Source organism: Humulus lupulus, chromosome 3 (assembly GCF_963169125.1).
Source record: "Humulus lupulus chromosome 3, drHumLupu1.1, whole genome shotgun sequence".
Lineage (NCBI taxonomy): Eukaryota > Viridiplantae > Streptophyta > Magnoliopsida > Rosales > Cannabaceae > Humulus > Humulus lupulus.
The window spans coordinates 79,475,048-79,493,623 of record NC_084795.1 but is presented as its reverse complement, the minus strand read 5'-3'; the positions used below and the strand labels follow the sequence as shown (position 1 = coordinate 79,493,623).

The 18,576-nt window shown below is 35.6% G+C and overlaps 1 long non-coding RNA gene across 1 annotated transcript; it reads right to left on the bottom strand.

Moving 5' to 3' along the window:
* Positions 1-1,719: 1,719 nt before the first annotated feature.
* Positions 1,720-2,344, bottom strand: LOC133821210 (uncharacterized). Its single transcript, XR_009887381.1, has 3 exons — positions 2,285-2,344; positions 1,970-2,061; positions 1,720-1,842 (listed from the first exon to the last, which is right to left on the bottom strand). It is a non-coding gene; the product is annotated as an uncharacterized LOC133821210 (long non-coding RNA).
* Positions 2,345-18,576: the final 16,232 nt, after the last annotated feature.

Sequence of the window (18,576 nt, the reverse complement as noted above, 5' to 3'; positions counted from 1 at the left end):
CAAAAAAATGTCAAAAAGAATCGAATTCCAAGAATAAACTACATTTATCAAGTGGCTTGGTACCATTTACAAGAAAATGATTTCTATTAAGGTTATTTGACAATGCTTAACTTGTACAAAACTAGAAGAGACTACAAACACTATGACATCAAATCAGGCTCTATGTCTAACAATAGAGGCTCTTAAAATATCTATCAATAAAATACATTGATTTACCATTTTCACAAGTCCATAATATTTATATAAATATAAACGCATAAATTATACATAAATAAAACTATCAAATATAAAAACCAAATAACTAACTAGAGACACAACAACGATTGTTAATAGCCACAACGCAAATATTATTCCAATAAATATATTTCAATTCACTAAGACACACAAGTTCTCAACCTTCTATTATCACCGCAACACACAACAATAATCTCAGAACCTACTTCACTATGGATGAATATTTAAGATATTCAAACTCATCTAACATTAGCATAATATTAAAACAAAGGTAAAAGGCATACCACTTGCAAAATGCAGACAAAAATAAGAGTCTCCCCTGAAAGATTGCTTGCACACAAAGTATCTTGCCTCTTCTCTTGGAGGCAGCCATCCAGAAAAGTTTTAACTATATTACAAATAGAATAAAAATACAGAGATAGAGCCATATATTAGCAATATAACAGCACCAAACACTAATTCAAAAGAAAAAACCAGCGTAGAAAAATTTCATTGAATTTCGACCAATATGATATGTTGAAATGTATGTCTATAAAACAGGCATCCAAGTATTTATGTATGCACCTAAAAAAAGAATACCTAGTGGATAATAAATAAGGAATAATTCAAAAGATTCACTGCCTTGATAGCTATTGGCTGAACTAAAAGCCAACAGGCAACGACACTGTAAAGGTAATATGGTTATAGGCATAAGATTAGACTCTTGAAGTAAATGCAATTCAACACACACAACAAAGTAATAGTTAATCACCTCATCAATATCGAGGGTTCCTTCGGAAACAATAGTAACACTAGTGATAGCGGCATTGTGTACGTGATTGTGATGATGATGATGATGATTGCTACATTCTGTATTATCCATCCCAATTGATGTAAAGAAATTAGTTGATAACCAAAAAAGTAATTAACAGAAATCAACAATATGAATTGTCAAAGATAAAACTAACTAAATAGGCACTTAAAAGACAAACATGTACTATAATAGTAATAGTAATAGTCATAGTAATAATAATAATAATAATCAGCTGACAACTAGATCCTTCTAAAAACTGATTCACATGCATGAGTGAAAGTCCAGTTGTTGATCATGCACTTTGTCAAGATGAGAAGCCTGGGGAATTTTGGATCTTGTCCTATTCCATGTTAGCATTAGTTTGCCTCTACAAAGTGCTTAGGTTAAGAGTCAGTATAGCATTTCTTTTTAATAATTGAAAATTAAAATATTTAGATTAACACTAATCTATTCATAACACAAAATAAGAGACAAAGAAATTCCACCTAACCAAATACTTGTGTCTACTACACTACAAAAAACATGTCAACCATAGAGGTACACTAGATAAAGAAAGAACTCTTTACAACATAAAATCCATATCGTCAACAAAGCCAAGTAAACCTAGTTTGCTATATATAGATTCTATTCACTCCAAATAAATTGTTTTTTCTGATTTGAAGCCATACTCTTTATAAATCAAATAAATTTAAAGGAAAAAAAACAGAGAAAAAAGATTGGAAAGGAAAAATCAGAGAAAGAAAATAATACTTTTTTCAGTTTCATGTTGATGAGTTGTAGAACAGGAATTATCTACCTGAACTTCAGAATCAATCCTGCAAATTAACACATGAACACGTTTGCATTATATCCATGAAGACAAGTAATAAAAAGAAGATTGGAATGAAGTAGAAAGAAAGATTGGAATGGAACGGCACAGAAACATAGAGACAAGCTAACAACCTATCAAGATCATAACCTCCCACTCCAAGAACAAAGTCCATGTCAACGGATCCAAACTTAGCTTGCTTCATTTGTGCCATCCCATTAATATGCTAGCACCAATGCACATAAGAGTATAAGTTTTTAAAAAATTATTTATTATGAGAGTGAAACACAAAAGCTGAATAGGATACAAAAGTTGATTCTTTGGTTTCTGTTAGTGGAGAATATTCCATTTTGGAAGTATAAGCAGAGGAAGACACATATAGGAGCCATAACTTCTTATATTCTATTCGTTAAAACTATATACAATTATTAATATCTCAGAAAGAACACCTTAATTCTCTTGGTCAATATCTCCAGCTCAACCTCAGTCACTAAATCTATCTACTGAAATAGTTGGAATCCAATTAGCTTCAAAGCTCAGATACACCTCACATTTTAAAAACAAATGTCGGATTCAATGAATACACTCTAACTTGTTTTCTGATTAAAAAAAAAAAAACTCTACCTTGTTCAAAAATAATACAATCAGCATAAGCAATTTGTTCTACAGCCTCGCTAACCACAAATCTTGGTTTTATTTCATTAAGGTGTTGCATTGCGTGCTTGGAATCAACCAAAGTAACAACTCCATCAAGTTTCACATGCTGCAAAACTAATTCATCGGTACAAAAAGTTTCTATAATAGGAGCAGGTTTAGCAAGTCCTACAAAGAAAATATCACAATGATAATCAAGCACCAAAACCAGTTTGAGATAAAAGTTGAATAAAGAATTATGAGTCATTTGACATTCCCAAATGGTAGAACCATTTGTGAAATTAAATGTAAAATCTACTAAAAAAATCAATTTTCTCTTGTATGGCAAATACTTGGAGGGTGTTTTACTGTGCAAATTTATTGGTTTGTCCTCAATACAATAAAATAATAAATGTAGTTTTCTAGAAATGCCAAATCGTTTGGTTTGTTTTGAGGTGAAACAGCTGACGCAAACAAACAACTCAATCTCTATGATTTGAGCCTTAGATTTGTGATAAAAATCTTTCTAGAGACATCACCCAAATCACTGATAATACCCCAAAACCAAAACAAAAATCAATACAAGTTTTACTTAACAAACAAAAACACTAAATATCAAAATCAAAGTTAAAAAAAAAAACAAAATACCTTACCTCTTGATCTACTCCGAGAGAGGCTTCAGTGAGGTGAAATTTGAGAGAGGCAAGGGAAAGAGGAGAGCGTGAGAAAGAGAGGCCCTGTTAGTGTTTGAATTAGCTAGCATACAACCTCTCTAGTTTTAATTTTCTGTGTTATCTCAATTAGAAACAAATATATATAATCAATATTCAAAACACTTTCTTGATATTAATTTGAAATCTGAAAAAGAAAAAAAAAACTATAGAAGAAACTAACAACTTCGTGAGTGATTGGGTTACTTGCCGCCTTTTGGGTAAAATTTCAGCTTTTTTTTTATTAGGATATATTTATAACACTTCCAAATTTACGTAATATATAAGCAAAATTGTTGTAGTAGAATGACGAGACGAAACCAGAAATTAGTGAGTGAGTGGTTGTGTAGACGAGAGTGAGTGGAGGAGAATAATGTGGTTGTGTAGACGAAAAAAAAAAAGAGAAAGAAAGAGAAGCTGAGAAGCAAAGAGAAGCAAGAAAGAGAAGCAAAGAAAGAGAAGCTGGTGACACATTGAAAATGACATCTAGTTCAGTTCAGTGCCCTGATCATTTCTGAGACAACTAGAGGATGGAATAGACACATTATGCATAAGATAGACCACGTGTAAGCATCTAAATATGCTATGACATGTTTAGGTCTATTATACTGATTTGACGGTTTGCCATATAATCTTTCACAGCTTTTTGCAAAAAATAATATCATATCACAACAAATCCAGATCCCCATTTCTTATGCACCTCCACTAATTGTTGACAACGCTAATAGATATGAATAATCCCAATTGAGGAACCCACTTCAAAGTTGCATCTAACATTTTGTTTCTTGTTATAGAAAATGCCAATATTTGGATATGCGTAGACAAAGGAAGCTTCAAAACATATATAACCCCAAAAGGAAAAACTTTGTTTAATCAGAAACTAAATCTCGCTACCTTGACCCTTACTTACTTCTATAGACGTTAAGAAAAAATGGGAATTCACTCAATTTTCATTTCCAACTTTAGCTGGAAAACAAATAGATTGTTTCATCATATAACATCACATTAAGAATGGTAAATGCATACTCAAAATCATAAAACTCAGGGGAAACAAAAATATAAACGTAAGATTTTAATGCAAGGCAACTCATTTAACTGGACATGAATCAAATGTGGCAACTATGAAACAAACCTTTGGCATTCGCAACACCAACCAAACACTTAATTCAAACAATCAATGTCCAATTCTTATGAAATTATCCTCTAACAGTGCTATGAAAAGAATATCAAATCTGTATATAATGCAATACATACATAAATTGAGCTCGTTCAACCAAATGAGTCACTTGGGCTAATATATCACACTCAATACAAACCCATTACAACTTGAGCAATAAAAAACAAAACTTTCACACTTATTTTGCATTTTTTCAGTAATTTTCTGGGAAACCAAACAAGAGGGTTACTTGGGAAAGTTAAAATAAATACATAAAAAGTGAAGAAATGAAAGTGTCAAAAGAATACATTACATACCCCACTCATCTTTTTCTTCTTCTTCTTCCTCTAATGAAGGAGAGTTTTGCACTAGAGATGGGTCCATGGAATGTTGATGATCATGGATATGAACGGCCAGGGGCGCTAAAGCCCTGAAACTTTTCAATCAAACAGTGAAAACCCAATCAATCAACCCACCACACAAATCCCAATTCCCCAAAAATTGAGTTGAAAGAAAGTGTATGAAGCACTTTACTTGAGATGAAACACAAAATCGAGATGAAACATAAAATGCTACTATATATATGTATATGTGTTGTATGCACACAGGTTTTGTTATTTCTCTAGCTTTGAATATAATATAAAAAAAATGAAATCATATTATAAATCACCCTAGAAGTTCACCCTATATTTATATATTGATTATATGAAATTTGTATAAAAAAAACTCACCTCACAAAGATGTTCTTGCTTCCAGCAGGGGAGAATCATTAAGTGAGGCAGAGATAGACGAGACAACCAGAAAAATGACCTCCGTTGTGTCCTGTGGAAGCTCTCACTGACGTCGTGTGCTCCAGAGACTCGCGTGAGGCAGAGAATGACGAGACGAAACCAGAAATTAGTGAGTGAGTGGTTGTGTAGACGAGAGTGAGTGGAGAAGAATAACGTGATTGTGTACCCGAAAAAAAAAAAGAGAAAGAAAGAGAAGCTGAGAAGCAAAGAAAGAGAATAGGAAACCAGAAAGAAAGAGAAGCAAAGAAAAGAAAGAGAGGCAAAGAGACGAAAGAAAGAAAGAAAGAGAGGCAAAGAGACGAAAGCAGAAATTAGGGATTCAATGGAGGCTAGGGGTTCGGAGGCTGAGACTAGTTTACTGTGTGCTTCCGTGACTCTTATTTTCATTTGGCGCCTAGTTATATATTTCATATGGCGCCAAATGAAATTTTACATATGGGGCCGTGTTTTTTTTAATTGCTTATTAATAACACTTTTAAATATGTGTTATTTTTTAATGTAATATATACTAAAAATTGTTGTAGTGTTACCTGCACCACGCAACACCCGTGAGCCAAGGCCTAGCAAGAAAACATAATACACATCACATACATTATCAACAAACAATTAACCCCTTTAAGCATGTTGAGACACTCAATACTCATGTTAACCCTATAGCATGTATTCCAATTCCAAGATACAAGTAAACATCATTTATAATCAAATACACAATAATCAGGGCCAACAACTTAGGTCGCTCCCTCTGTTTAACCCACTGTCTCAGGCCCGCTTAAACCGAGCTCAGTGCATAATAAGCTGTCCTTGGCTACCAGTGGCTGAGCCGCGCCCTGTGCGCTAGTTTAACCTTGGCACGCTTAGGCCGTTGGTTTACTATTTACATGGCATAATACCATTCTTTCAAGCATACATACTAGGGAGCCCTAGGTCCCGTTACAAATATACAACCGGGTGCAGTTTTCTTACCTTTAACTTCTTCGTTATTAATTACAAGCAACGTCTCACGAGCACGATCCTTTCCTGAGCCCTAACTTTAACACCTAATCACAACCAAGCTATTGGGTTCCATTAATATTCAAATACAGGTTCTCAGGTACAAAAATAACTTCCAGGAAATTGAATTCCACCAAACACGGTGGTGAAATTGATCACGAGCACTCTAGGCTAGATTCCCATGCTTTAAAACCCTAAATGTTCAAGTACACACCTAAGGGCTGCGGCCCTTGAAGCTTAGCCGCGGCCCTACCCAAAAATAGAACCAAGGCCACCCCTGAAAGAAGACACGCACCGCGGCCCTTCCTTTGGGCGCCGCAGCGCTTACCCCTGGTCGAGCCTCCCTTGCTCCTGTGCATCCTAGGGCTGCAGCGCTCTAGAACAGAGTCGCGGCCCTTCCCTTTGTGCTCAGAAATTCCTCCATTTTCAACCTCTAAACCTTACCCAAAATCATCCCAAAGCTTTCTAATTCAAAACCAATTAATCCTAACACTTTTAGAATGACTCTAACAACATAATTCAACTGAAAACCTAACTTAGAAATCATTGAAATCCTACTTTCAATTTCTGAAACTCAAGAACTTCAAAACACCCAACCAGCCATGCAAAACTCGAATTTAAACCTCTAATTCACAAATTGAAGCTTACCTCTTTTGCTGAACCATTTCTCTAAGCAAAATCCAAGTTTATTCCCAAGCTTTCAGCTTCAATTCAACCTTAAACATCAAAATTACAATTACCTCCCTACTCAGAAAAACTCAGAGTTTCTAACCTCAAAAACACAATTTAATTCTCACCTTTGCCTTGATTAAATGTTCCTTGGACAATCCTTGAGCTAAGCTTCTAAATCCCCACTGAAATCCTCTGAAATCCCAATTCAAATCCTCCAAATTTTCTCTGTTTTCTTGTGTTTTTCCAAGTTTCCTTAAGAGAGAAGAGAGAGAGAAAGAGTCAGTCTAATTTTCTTTTCCACTAGCTTTTGTTTAACTAAGTCTATCACTTATCCCGTTAAGTTAATCCCGAGGCTCGGGGTGCCGGAAACGTCCCCGAGGGCAAAACGGTAAAATTTCCCCAATATTCCCGCCTAGACTTCCTAACCTAAAATATATCTCCTTATATTTATTTTCATAACCCAATAATCTAAATAACTACCCGATACCTAAAATACCACTGACTTATCCAAAGTCAACTGTTAAGCCCCATTGTGACTTTTCCCGCTATCTAGCCCTAGGATCTCCTCGAGTCGTGCTCTGCAAACCTACCCACATAATAATGTGGTTCTCACAAATACCATATATATATCACATTAACATCAATATAATCATACAAACATTTTAATCATATAATTATGCATTTAACTCAATAAAATCATTCAAATCACATTTAACCCAATTATGCCCTCCCGGCACACTAATTAAGGCCCTTAAGCCTCATTAGCGAATTTAGGGTCATTACAGATTGTCTTATAAGCTATCTGAATTTAACTTGACCGACCCTAAGACGACACTTTATTTTTTGGGTAGTTTTATCGTGGAATAGTAAATGAAAAGTTTATGTGTTTTAATTGTTGCATTCATGCATCATATTTACTTTCCAAATTATTGCTAATTCTCAAATAGCAATATTCATGTATTTTATTGCTTTCAATAATGTCGAACGATGACAAATCCTATTACTGCTTTACTTTCACTTGAAAAACTTAATGGTGATAATTTATAAGATGGAAATCGAATTTAAATTTGATGTTAATCTGTGAGAACCATAAATTTGTCCTAACTGAGGAATGTCCTGAAGATTCTGCTGCCGATGCCCCAAAACACATTCGGGACAAATATGATACGATGATTCAATCTAACAATAAGGATAAGTGTTACATGATTGTGAAAATGAATGATGTTCTGTGAACAAAGTATGAACCCATGGAAACTACTTTTGAGATAATGGAATCTCTGTAGACCATGTTTATGCAGCAATCTGATCAAAGTAGACATGAGGCTACTAGAACCTACATGACTACTAAGATGAAGAAGGATGTTTTTGTACGTGAACATGTCTTGAGCATGATTAACGTGATGCATGCACTAGAAAGATAGGGGCTATCATTGATGAATGTACACAAGTAAGCATCATACTTGAATCACTCACTCCGCTTTCTCTGCGTTCACAACCAATTGTATTATGAATACGTTGGAGTTGAACATGACCCAGCTGTTGAATGAACTGTAGATATTTGAGTCTCTTAACAAAACAACATTTAAAGAGGAAGAGGCAAATGTGACAGAGGAGAAACCTTCAACCTCTGAGGATAAAACCCAGAAGAGGAATAAGAATAATGACAAGGATAAGAGTAAGGGCAAGAAGTCCAAGAAAGGCAAGAACGCACTAAAAGCCAAGGAGAACAAGATTAACAATAACTCCAAAAGGAAGGAATGAAAGGGAAAGTGTTTCCACTATGGAGTTAAAAGTCACTGGAAGATAAACTATAAAAAGTATCTCGTTGAGCTTAAAAAGAAAGATAAATCTGGTTTGCTTATACTTGAAGCTTGTATAGTGGAAGACAATATGTCATCCAGAATTTTAGATTCTGGAGCCTATAACCATGTTTGTTCTTCTATGCAATTAATTTAGTCATCAAGAGAACTTGCTGATGGCTAGGTGACTATGCGAGTTGGAAACAAGCCGTTTATATTTTGGGAACAATTTTCTTATTTTGAATAATGTTTATTTTATTCATGGGTTTTTGAGAAACTTAGTTTCTTTATCTATGTTGCATGAATAATCTTTTGATATTCTTTTAATAATAATCAATTGTTATTTCGAATAATGGTTTCAAAATTTGTGAAGCAGAACAAACAAACAGACAGTACGTGCTTAAGCCTAATGAATTGTCACTAAATAACTCGCAATTATTTAAAGTGGCTAAACTAAAAGGTAACAATAAAAGACAAAATGTTTCAAATGAGGATGACACATATCTATGGCATCTTAGACTAGGTCATATTGGTCTAGACAGAATAAACTGGTTAAAAAAAGATGAACCATTGAGAGAACTAACTGTTGGAATTCTTTCGATTTGTGAATTTTGTCCAGAAGGGAAAATTACCAAACACCATTTCTCAACGAAAGGAAATAGAGCTAAAGAGCCATTAGAGCTTATACACAGCGATTTCTGTGGTCCAATCAATGTACAGGCTAGAGGTGGTGATGAGTATTTCATCACATTCATTTATGACTACTCAAGATATGGTCATACTTACCTAATGCTTAGGAAGTCAGAAACCTTTGGTAAGTTTCTAGACTACAAAGGTAAGGCTGAGAAGCTGTTAGGTAAGACTCTTAAAACACTTCAATTAGATCGAGGTGGTGAATATTTGGATTTAGAATTCAAAGATTCTGTGATTGAGCATGATATTCTATCCCTACTCACAACACCTGGGACACCACAACAAAATGGTGTTTCAGAAAGAAGAAACAAGACCTTGTTTGACATGGACAGGTCTATGTTAAGCTACTCTTCACTTCCTCTCTCCTTATGGGGATATGCACTTCAAACGACGACTTAAATTTTGAATGTAGTCATATCTAAGACCATAAATAAAATGCCACTGGAATAGTGGAATGGTAACAAACCAAGTTTCTCCCAATTCTACATTTGGAACTGTCCTGCTCATGTTCTTAGACCTAGATCAGGGAAGCCCAATTCAAGGTCTGAAGTGTGTATTTTTGTGGGCTATGCTCCAGACACAAGAGGCAATTTTTTCTTTAGTCCCAATGACCAAAATTTATTTGTTTCTACAAATGTGACCTTCCTTGAACACGACTATAATTATAACTATAAACCTCGAAGCAAGGTAGTTTTTAAGGAACTCGTAGCGGATAAGATTCCATCTCCTTCATTTTCATCATTAAATGATAAACGAAAAATGGAGGAAACGTCTACTCCTATAAAGGAATCCCTAGTACAACGTCGTAGTGGGAGGATTGTGAGATAACATGTTCGCTATGAACATGAGGCACGTGTCCTTGTTTTTTATACAGACAAGGACGACCCATTGATCTTCAGAGAGGAAATGGAAGATGCTGAAAAGGAAAAATGGCAAGAGGCCCTAAACAAAGAAATGGAATTGATGTATTCCAGTTCTATTTGAGAACTTGTGACCCACTTGAAGATGTCAGGACAATTAAATGAAAATGGATCTTCAAGAAGAAAATAGGTGTAGATGGGAAAGTAAAAGCTTTCAAAGTGAGACTAGTAGCCAAAGGTTACACTTAGAGAGAGGGTTTTGATTATGAATAAAAAAATTCTCCTGTGGCCATGCTGAAGTCTTTACGCATCCTCTTATCAATAGCTACCACCTATGATTATGAGATGTGGAAAAATGGACGTCAAAATAGATTTTCGTAGTGGCTATCTTGATGAAAGAATCTATATGGTGTATAAGTTGCTAAAATTCATTGATGGATTAAAGCAAGCATCTAGATCTTGGAATATCACCTTTGATGAGACAATTAAAACATACGACTTCGAACATAATGTCGACGAAGCATGTGTGTATAAATATGTCAAAGGTAAAGTGGTGAGTTTCTTAGTTCTTTACGTAGATGACATTCTCCTCATTGGCAATGATATAGAGCACTGTCAAACATAAAGGAGTGGTTAGCTAAAAAAATTTCAAATGAAAGATTTGGGTGAAGCGAGATATGTTATGGGAATCCAAATCCCAAGGGATAGGAGAAACAAGCTCTTGGAACTTTCTCGGGCTAATTATATAGATAAGGTTCTTGAAAGGTTCTCTATGGAGAACTTTAAGAAAGTTCTGTTACTGACCAGACATGGAATTACTATTTCCAAAGAAAAATGTCCAAAAATACCTCATGAAGAAGAGGACAGAAAAGGTATACCTATATTTCAGCAGTTGGAAGTCTAATGTATGCTATGATGTGTACTAGGCCTGGCATATGCTATGCGGTGGAGATTGTAAGTTGTTATCAATAAAATCCGGGTTTGGAACATTAGATAGAAGTAAAGCACATTCTCAAGGATCTTAGGAGATCGAGATATTATATGCTTGTATATTCAGGTGGTGAGTTAAACCCTACTGGATACATTGTTTCTGATTTCCAATCAAACAAAAATAGACAGAAGTCAACGTCTGGGTCAGTGTTCACTCTTGGTGGAGGAGCTATAGTTTGGAGAAGTATTAAACAATTCAGCATTGCAAATTCAACAATGGAAGCTGAGTATATAGGGGCTTGTGAAGCAACTAAGGAAGAAATTTGGCATAGGAAGTTCTACACTTATCTGGAAGTAATTCTAGATGTGGAGATGCCACTAATCATGTACTATGACAATAGTGGAGCAGTAGCAATTTCTAAGGAACCTAGAAGCCACAAGAGTGGAAAGCATATAGAATGGAAATACCATCTGGTTAGAGAGATTGTGCATCAAGGTGATGTGACTGTTATGAAGATATCATCAGAACAGAACCTGGTAGAACCGTTTACAAAAATACTTCGTTGAAAGTCGTTTATGGGTCATGTACAGAACATGGGATTAAGGGAGATGCCTCACTTGCTTTGAGGGAAAGTGGGAGATTGTTAGGATTTATGCCCTAAAAACATGTGAAGAAATTTTATTGATTTAAATAAAAGTACAATTTTATTATATTTGAATGTTATAATTATTTTTTGAATAATTTATATGAATATCAAGAAAAATTCATATTTATTTATGAGGATATGATCTTGAATTAGTACGAGAGAATTAATATCATATACTATGAATAAAATAGTTAGTAACATATCAAAGTAAGGAATCTTTAATGAATGGTTACTAGTACGATTTACTAAGCATAAGAGATGCAAATTATCTAGATTCATATTACTGATGTGGATATACATCTTAATAAAGGTGTGTATACAATAGAGATTATATATGACAGGACCGATATGAATTAACTATCTCTATAAACTTACCGTTTTCCATAAATATATAATTCTTATCATAATAGATGATAATTTGTAGATCAATCTAAATCTAGAGTTATCATGAACTCATGTTTGTGTTTATTAGATCTTTTGATCATTCGTTATGCTCTCTTAGTATAATGAGACTAGTGACTTTTGTTTTGGAAATTCAATATCATGAATAGCTGGGAATGTGATTTTACAAAAATGAAATCTATGCTTTTCTAGCAGATCAAATATTGGTTCCCTTAAGGGTTAATAAATAAGATTATGTAATTAAGGAGTTTAATTAAAAATTTGGTTTGTTGGAGCTTTGTATTATAGGTCCATGGTTTTCGGGTCGCCTCTGTCCTATACTGTCAAGGGTAAGGATGTCACAAGGAAAATTTATAGAGAGAATGCCTAAATTGCAAATGAATTATGGGAAATTGATTAATTGTGAATTAATCAATTAATTAACTATATAATTTTTATTTTGAAAAACTTTATGTTAAAATAAATATTATTAATGTTTGAATTACTATTTGGGAGAATTTAATTATTATCTTATTATAAGATATTTATAATAAGCTATTTATTTATTTAAAACTGATATCTTTAAGATAAAGTTAATTTAGAATTAACTTATATTTATTTAGGGATAAATATATTATCTTAAATATTAATTAAACAATCAAATGAGGAAACTATCGTTGAGATTTAAAATTTTAATTTATTTGTTTATATAATTACATTCAATTATTATTTTAAATATGATTTAAATTAAATAATTAAAATAGGTTATAATTAAACAATTTTATTTAAATAAAATAGAGATTAATTTAATTAGGTAATTATCTTTGTAAACATGAAAAGAAGCGAGACATTTCAGTAAGTTTTAAGTATAACTGTTGTTATGAAACTCTGTCTAAAAAAAAACGATAAAATTTCCTAAACCTGAAATTCTAAAAATTTCTATAGCCTCTCTCTTCTCAAACCTCTATAGATCTCATGCGCTGAATATATCAAAAGAGACTAAAATGAACATGTGAATCATACGTGCCCACACACATCCTTGTGTGTCAGAGGATCAGCTTGGAAGGATAAGGTGTGAGCTTTCATAAGGAGAGGAAGATCGTTAATTTTATGAAAAGATTCAAGGATACATTGTAGGCTAAGAAAGGTAATCTATATTACTTTTATGTGTTATTTAATACATCTGTATGTATGATTCTGGCTGTTATTAATGATTTTCTAAAATCCCTTTTCTACACAATTCTGCTACGTATTCTTGTTTTTTTTTCATTATTTAATACCAACATATACTGCTCTAGCCCTTGAGCCTAGTTGTACATAATTTTAGATAATGGCTTTTGCTTGCGCTAATTATTTACTTAACATGTTTTTAATACAACGTTTAGTAATAATGCAAATTGGACTTAAAATGTACAAGGATTTTCACAAATTTTTTACGTAATGTGACATCACAAAAAAAAAAACTGATTTATATGACCTTGTTTATTTGAATAGTATGTGTTCCTTAGTCTTAAAAGACTCAGGTCTTAAATGCCTAAGTTTAATCAACTTGGGACTTAAGCCCAAGTCTTGACAACTCGGTTCTTGAAAACATTCAACAAATTTTGGCTCCCAAGCACTCAGCGTTGCTTCGTGCGCACTTGGTCCTCAGGGACTTTCTTTGAGTACGTCCAAGTTTAGGAAACTAGTGACTTGTGTTTTAGTTTAGGCGACTAAGGACTTGGAAGCCCAAAATCACTTAGGTTCTCTAGGACTTAGTGTCACATCGCGGGCACTCAGTCCTCAGGAAGTAACTTTCAGTTCCTTAGCATGCGTGCCTAGTCCAGGAGACTTAGGTTTTTTTTGCTTAAGTTTGGAACATAAGTCCATCAAAGTTTAAATAAATTTAGACTTGTGCCTTAGTATAGGCTACTCAGGTATTGCTTGCTTAAGTATTAGGCAACTTAAGGCTTGAATTTGAGTACAGATGACTCAGACCTTAGACCTTTCACCATTTGGAAGTCAAGAACTCAGTATTGCTTCATGGGCGCTTAGTCCACGGGAAGAAACATTAGTTCTCCACCCTTAGGCTATATAGTTTTAGGCTTCTGCTCGAGTACAGACGACTTGGGTCTTATTCACCTTTTTTCCTTTTGGAAATCGGGAACTTAGTGTTGCTTCAAGGGCGCTTCATCCTCGAGAGTAATTTGAGTTCTTCGCCCTTAGGGTACTTGGGTTTGTTTGTGACACTAGGTTTGCTCTCTAGTACCCGTACAAGCTTTTCAAACCGAGTTCTCTAGGTCATTTCTCGTGAAATCTTGCAAGCCTTCTCTGCAAGCAGTTACCTCTCAAGGAGACCCAGCTATGCCACCCAAGTAATCAGAGATTGGTCTGCGTTCACTTGTCTAGCTATGTTGTTTCCCATAATTTTTACTTAGGTATACAGTCGTAGTAGTAGTTAGTATTAGTTTGTAGTATGTTAGTTTCTATGGATTTTGGCTCAAGCCGGGGCTTAGTTGGAAACTCATAGCAACAGTTATGCATTTTATAAGTTTAACCTATAGTATAGAAATATTAATTATAACATAAGGTTTGATTAATATTATTGGTCTTAGAAGTATTAATTATTATAACCTAAGGTTTAGATAGAATTATTTTAGAATATGACACTCGTCATAATCATGTTTATTAAGGATTTAAGTATTTTTCATGAATAGTTTAAATAAAAGAAAGATATGGAAGATCTAGCTATTTAATCAATTCAAAATATGCTGAAAAGTTCAAATACGTGTTTGATATATCAACGTTTGTCGATATATCGCAGCTATGAGGGCCGATATATCGCCTATCAGAGATATGAAAAACACGTCCACTTCGCATGAACGAACGAACGAGGCTCGGGATATAGGTCTAGGCGATATATCGCCCAAGGTAAGCGATATATTGCCCCTGGGAGTGATTTTTGAATACTTGAGGATTTTAAATTTAAAAACAGCCTTAATGTAATGCCCCAAATTCTCCGATATGGTTTAATGGCGGGATTAGTAAGCCGGGAAGGCCATACTTGTTTAATTTTTCCATTAATTGATAATATGCATGTATATGTGAATTTTATTATGATATGATGTTATATGCGTGCATGTGGGTCCACATTTGAATATTATGATATTTTGATAATTTGGCCCTTTAAGGGTATAATTGTATATTTGGGTGCGTATTATGACTTGTGAATGAGATCCTATTATTATGGAGATATATTCAAGCTATTCGGCATGAGACAATCATATATAATGGATTAGCGCTTTTATCATAACGGGGTCAATTTTAGGGTAATAGAAATGTTTATTTGATGATAAATTGGGAATATTTGAGATTAGGTGGAAATTCTGGAGGTTTTGACTATAATGTCCCTGGGGGTGTTTTCGGGACCCCGAGCACTAGGTTTTTTTTTAGGTTACTTAAGCAGGAAGTAGCTTATTAGATAGAATGTACGTTATAAAACCTCTCGTTCTCCTTTTCGTTAGTTCATTTTACCATTTGAGCCTTTTCGAAGATATCTCGAGTTCTAGTAAAAGAACCCAATCGAAGGTAATCGAAGTTTAAGTTTTGATTTTTTTTCGAGTTTCTAAGTTTTGAATTAGATTTTGTAAATTGTTGAGTTTTTGGTTGGTTTGAACCTTGGGTTTTGAAGGTTTTGGAGCTTTGGGAAGCTTGGGAACTTTGTTTTGATGATTGGGGAATGTTTTGGTATGATTTTGGAGGCTTTGGAGTGTTAAAAACACGTTTGGGAATGGCCCAGAGTTGGGGGTCGCGGCCCTGTTCTTGGGGTGCCGCGGCCCTGATTTGAAGAAGCAGGTGGGAGTTCTGAACCTACTAGGCGCCGCGACCCTTGCTTCAGGAAGTTCTGGGGGCCACGGCCCAAGGTGCTAGGGCCACAACCCTGCCCAGTTTTCACCCCGTTTGCACGTTTTGACCCCGGGAACTTAGCTATAGGCCTCGGGAGTATTCCAACTACTTGGATTAGTTTGGATTGATCTCCCAGAGGCTAGATATTGGTTTGGGAACCTATTGTAATGCCCCAAACTCCAGGGACCGTTACGGTGTGCCTTGTAAACAGTGCTAAACTCACTAACCGAGTCATTTGGTCAAAATCGTGAACGAAGTATGATTAGCGGTTTAGGGATTAACAACTTTGGATAAGATAGAGCGTTTCACTAGAACGTTTAATTTATACTTTGGGATCCCGAAAATATAATTTCAGAGTCTATTACAGAAAATATTTACAACAGGCCGTTCTAAGCGGCAAAACAGGGTTCGACCCTAGTTCCACTTTAAACCTCGGCCGTGGCGGACGAGGAGCTGCATATGTACACATCATCACCTAAGCTCTCCAACTCAAGGATGGTCCAGCTTCCTCTTGCCTTTACCTGCACCACGTAGCACCCGTCAGCCAAAGCCCAGCAAGAAAACACAATAAAGCATGATATAATATCAACAATGATCATAATAACCATTCAGGTCTAGCAGTCCAAGCAAATAGGTGACTATAGCCAAAAGTCACAATAATGAGCATAGCTCCCCTCTAGCCATGTGACGATAGGGTCACCAGGGCTTAACTGATAAGTGATTCTTTCATAAGTTTGATCAGGACAGGTGCATGGTGAATGGTCACCAACATAACCTTCCTCCTGACTCTAGAGTCGTGCTATGGACATCGTCCCCTAGCCATGTAACAAACAGTCACCGAGGTCATATACCTTGGCTATAAACATCTGGTCATAGACCAGGAAAGCGCTTATAAGTTCTTCGACCTTAGGGTCAGCCCCGCATTAATGCCATGGAGCTATTCAATGCGTGATCATCGACCTTAGGGTCAGTCTAGCATTAATGCCATAGAGCCATTCAATGCATGATTCTTGACTTTAGGGTCAGTCTAGCATTAATGCCATAGAGCCATTCAATGCATGATTCTCGACTTTAGGGTCGGTCCCTAACTAGTCAGTGCCATACACAAGTAAGTCATGCCACCAATTATATATCACATGTCCAATACTCGTAAACAAGGTGTTCAGCATGCTTACTAAATAGATACTAGTACAATTAGGACCATGCACAAGCACAGAGGCACAAGCTCTGAACAATATCATACCCGGTATACAAAGCATGTCCTAATCACATGTTTCTCATGCATCATATGCAATATATCCAACAATCCAACATGCACCAATAATAGCCATGCATGTCACGTTTAATAGTCAACCAACATGCATCAAGAATAGCCATGCATGTCATACTCACAATAATCAACCGACATGCATCAATAATAACCATGCATGTCATACTCAATAATCAACCAACATGCATCGATAGTACCCATGCATGTCTCACATACACAGGGTGCAGTTTTTTTACCTCAAAGTCGAGCTAGAACGATTAAAAGAACGACCCTTGAGAACGATCAACTTTTAGTCCTTTAACGGTCACCTAGTCATAACCAATTATAAGGTATCATCAATAAAAATGATCAACATAAGTTCCCAAATCAATATCTAGCCTCCGGGACATCAATCCCCACTTAACCGGGTACTAGGTGCAACCCCGAGGCCTAAGGCTTGAATCCCCAAGCTAAAAATAACATTTTGGTCAAAAAGGTCACTAAGGGCTGCGGCGCGCCCTAGCTGCGCTACGGCGCGCATCTCAGACAGAGACCACCCTCCCTGCCAGACGCCTTGAGCCGCGGCGCACCACAACCACGCCGCGGCTCAATACCCAATTTGCCCAGAAAACTCAGCACGCACACCAGACTTTCCCCTGCGTTTTCCCTTGAAACCAGCCCTTCAAACCTGTCCCAAACCTCAACCTAACACCCAATTCAACCACCAAACATCCTCTACAAATCACCCTCATCAAAACCGAAAGTAAACATCACCCAAACTTCCATTAATTCAAACTTTCTACAAGAGATTCACAAGTTAAAAACTAAAACTCAAAACAGAGTATGAACCAGAAATTTATGGCTGAACTCACCTCAAACACGGTTTTGAATCCCCTTTAATGGCTGAAACAAGTTCCCTAGCTACCACCTTTGATTTCCTAGCTCAATTCCTCAAGATGGCTCTCAAAACTCAAAGAAAAGGGTGAAAGAGAACTTGTACGGGAAGAAAGGGAGAAAGATGAAGATAGGCTCTGTTTTATTTTCATTCTACAGACTTCTAAAATTTCCCTTAGGCTGATATAAATCCTTAAGGCCAAAAGACCATAATGCCCTTAAGCCAAATAAATCCCTCTAAAAGCTTCCGAGGGTAAAACCGTTCTTTCCCGCCTATCTCGTTAATTATAATTAATGCTCTCCAATTCCCGCTATTCTCAATATTCTCAAATACCAATAAATCATATCCCATTACCCTTTAATTCCCGGTAATGCTCTAATCACTAAATTCACCCCGAGACTCACCCCGAGCCCCGAACTTAAACCCGTTATGACTAAACCGAACACTTAC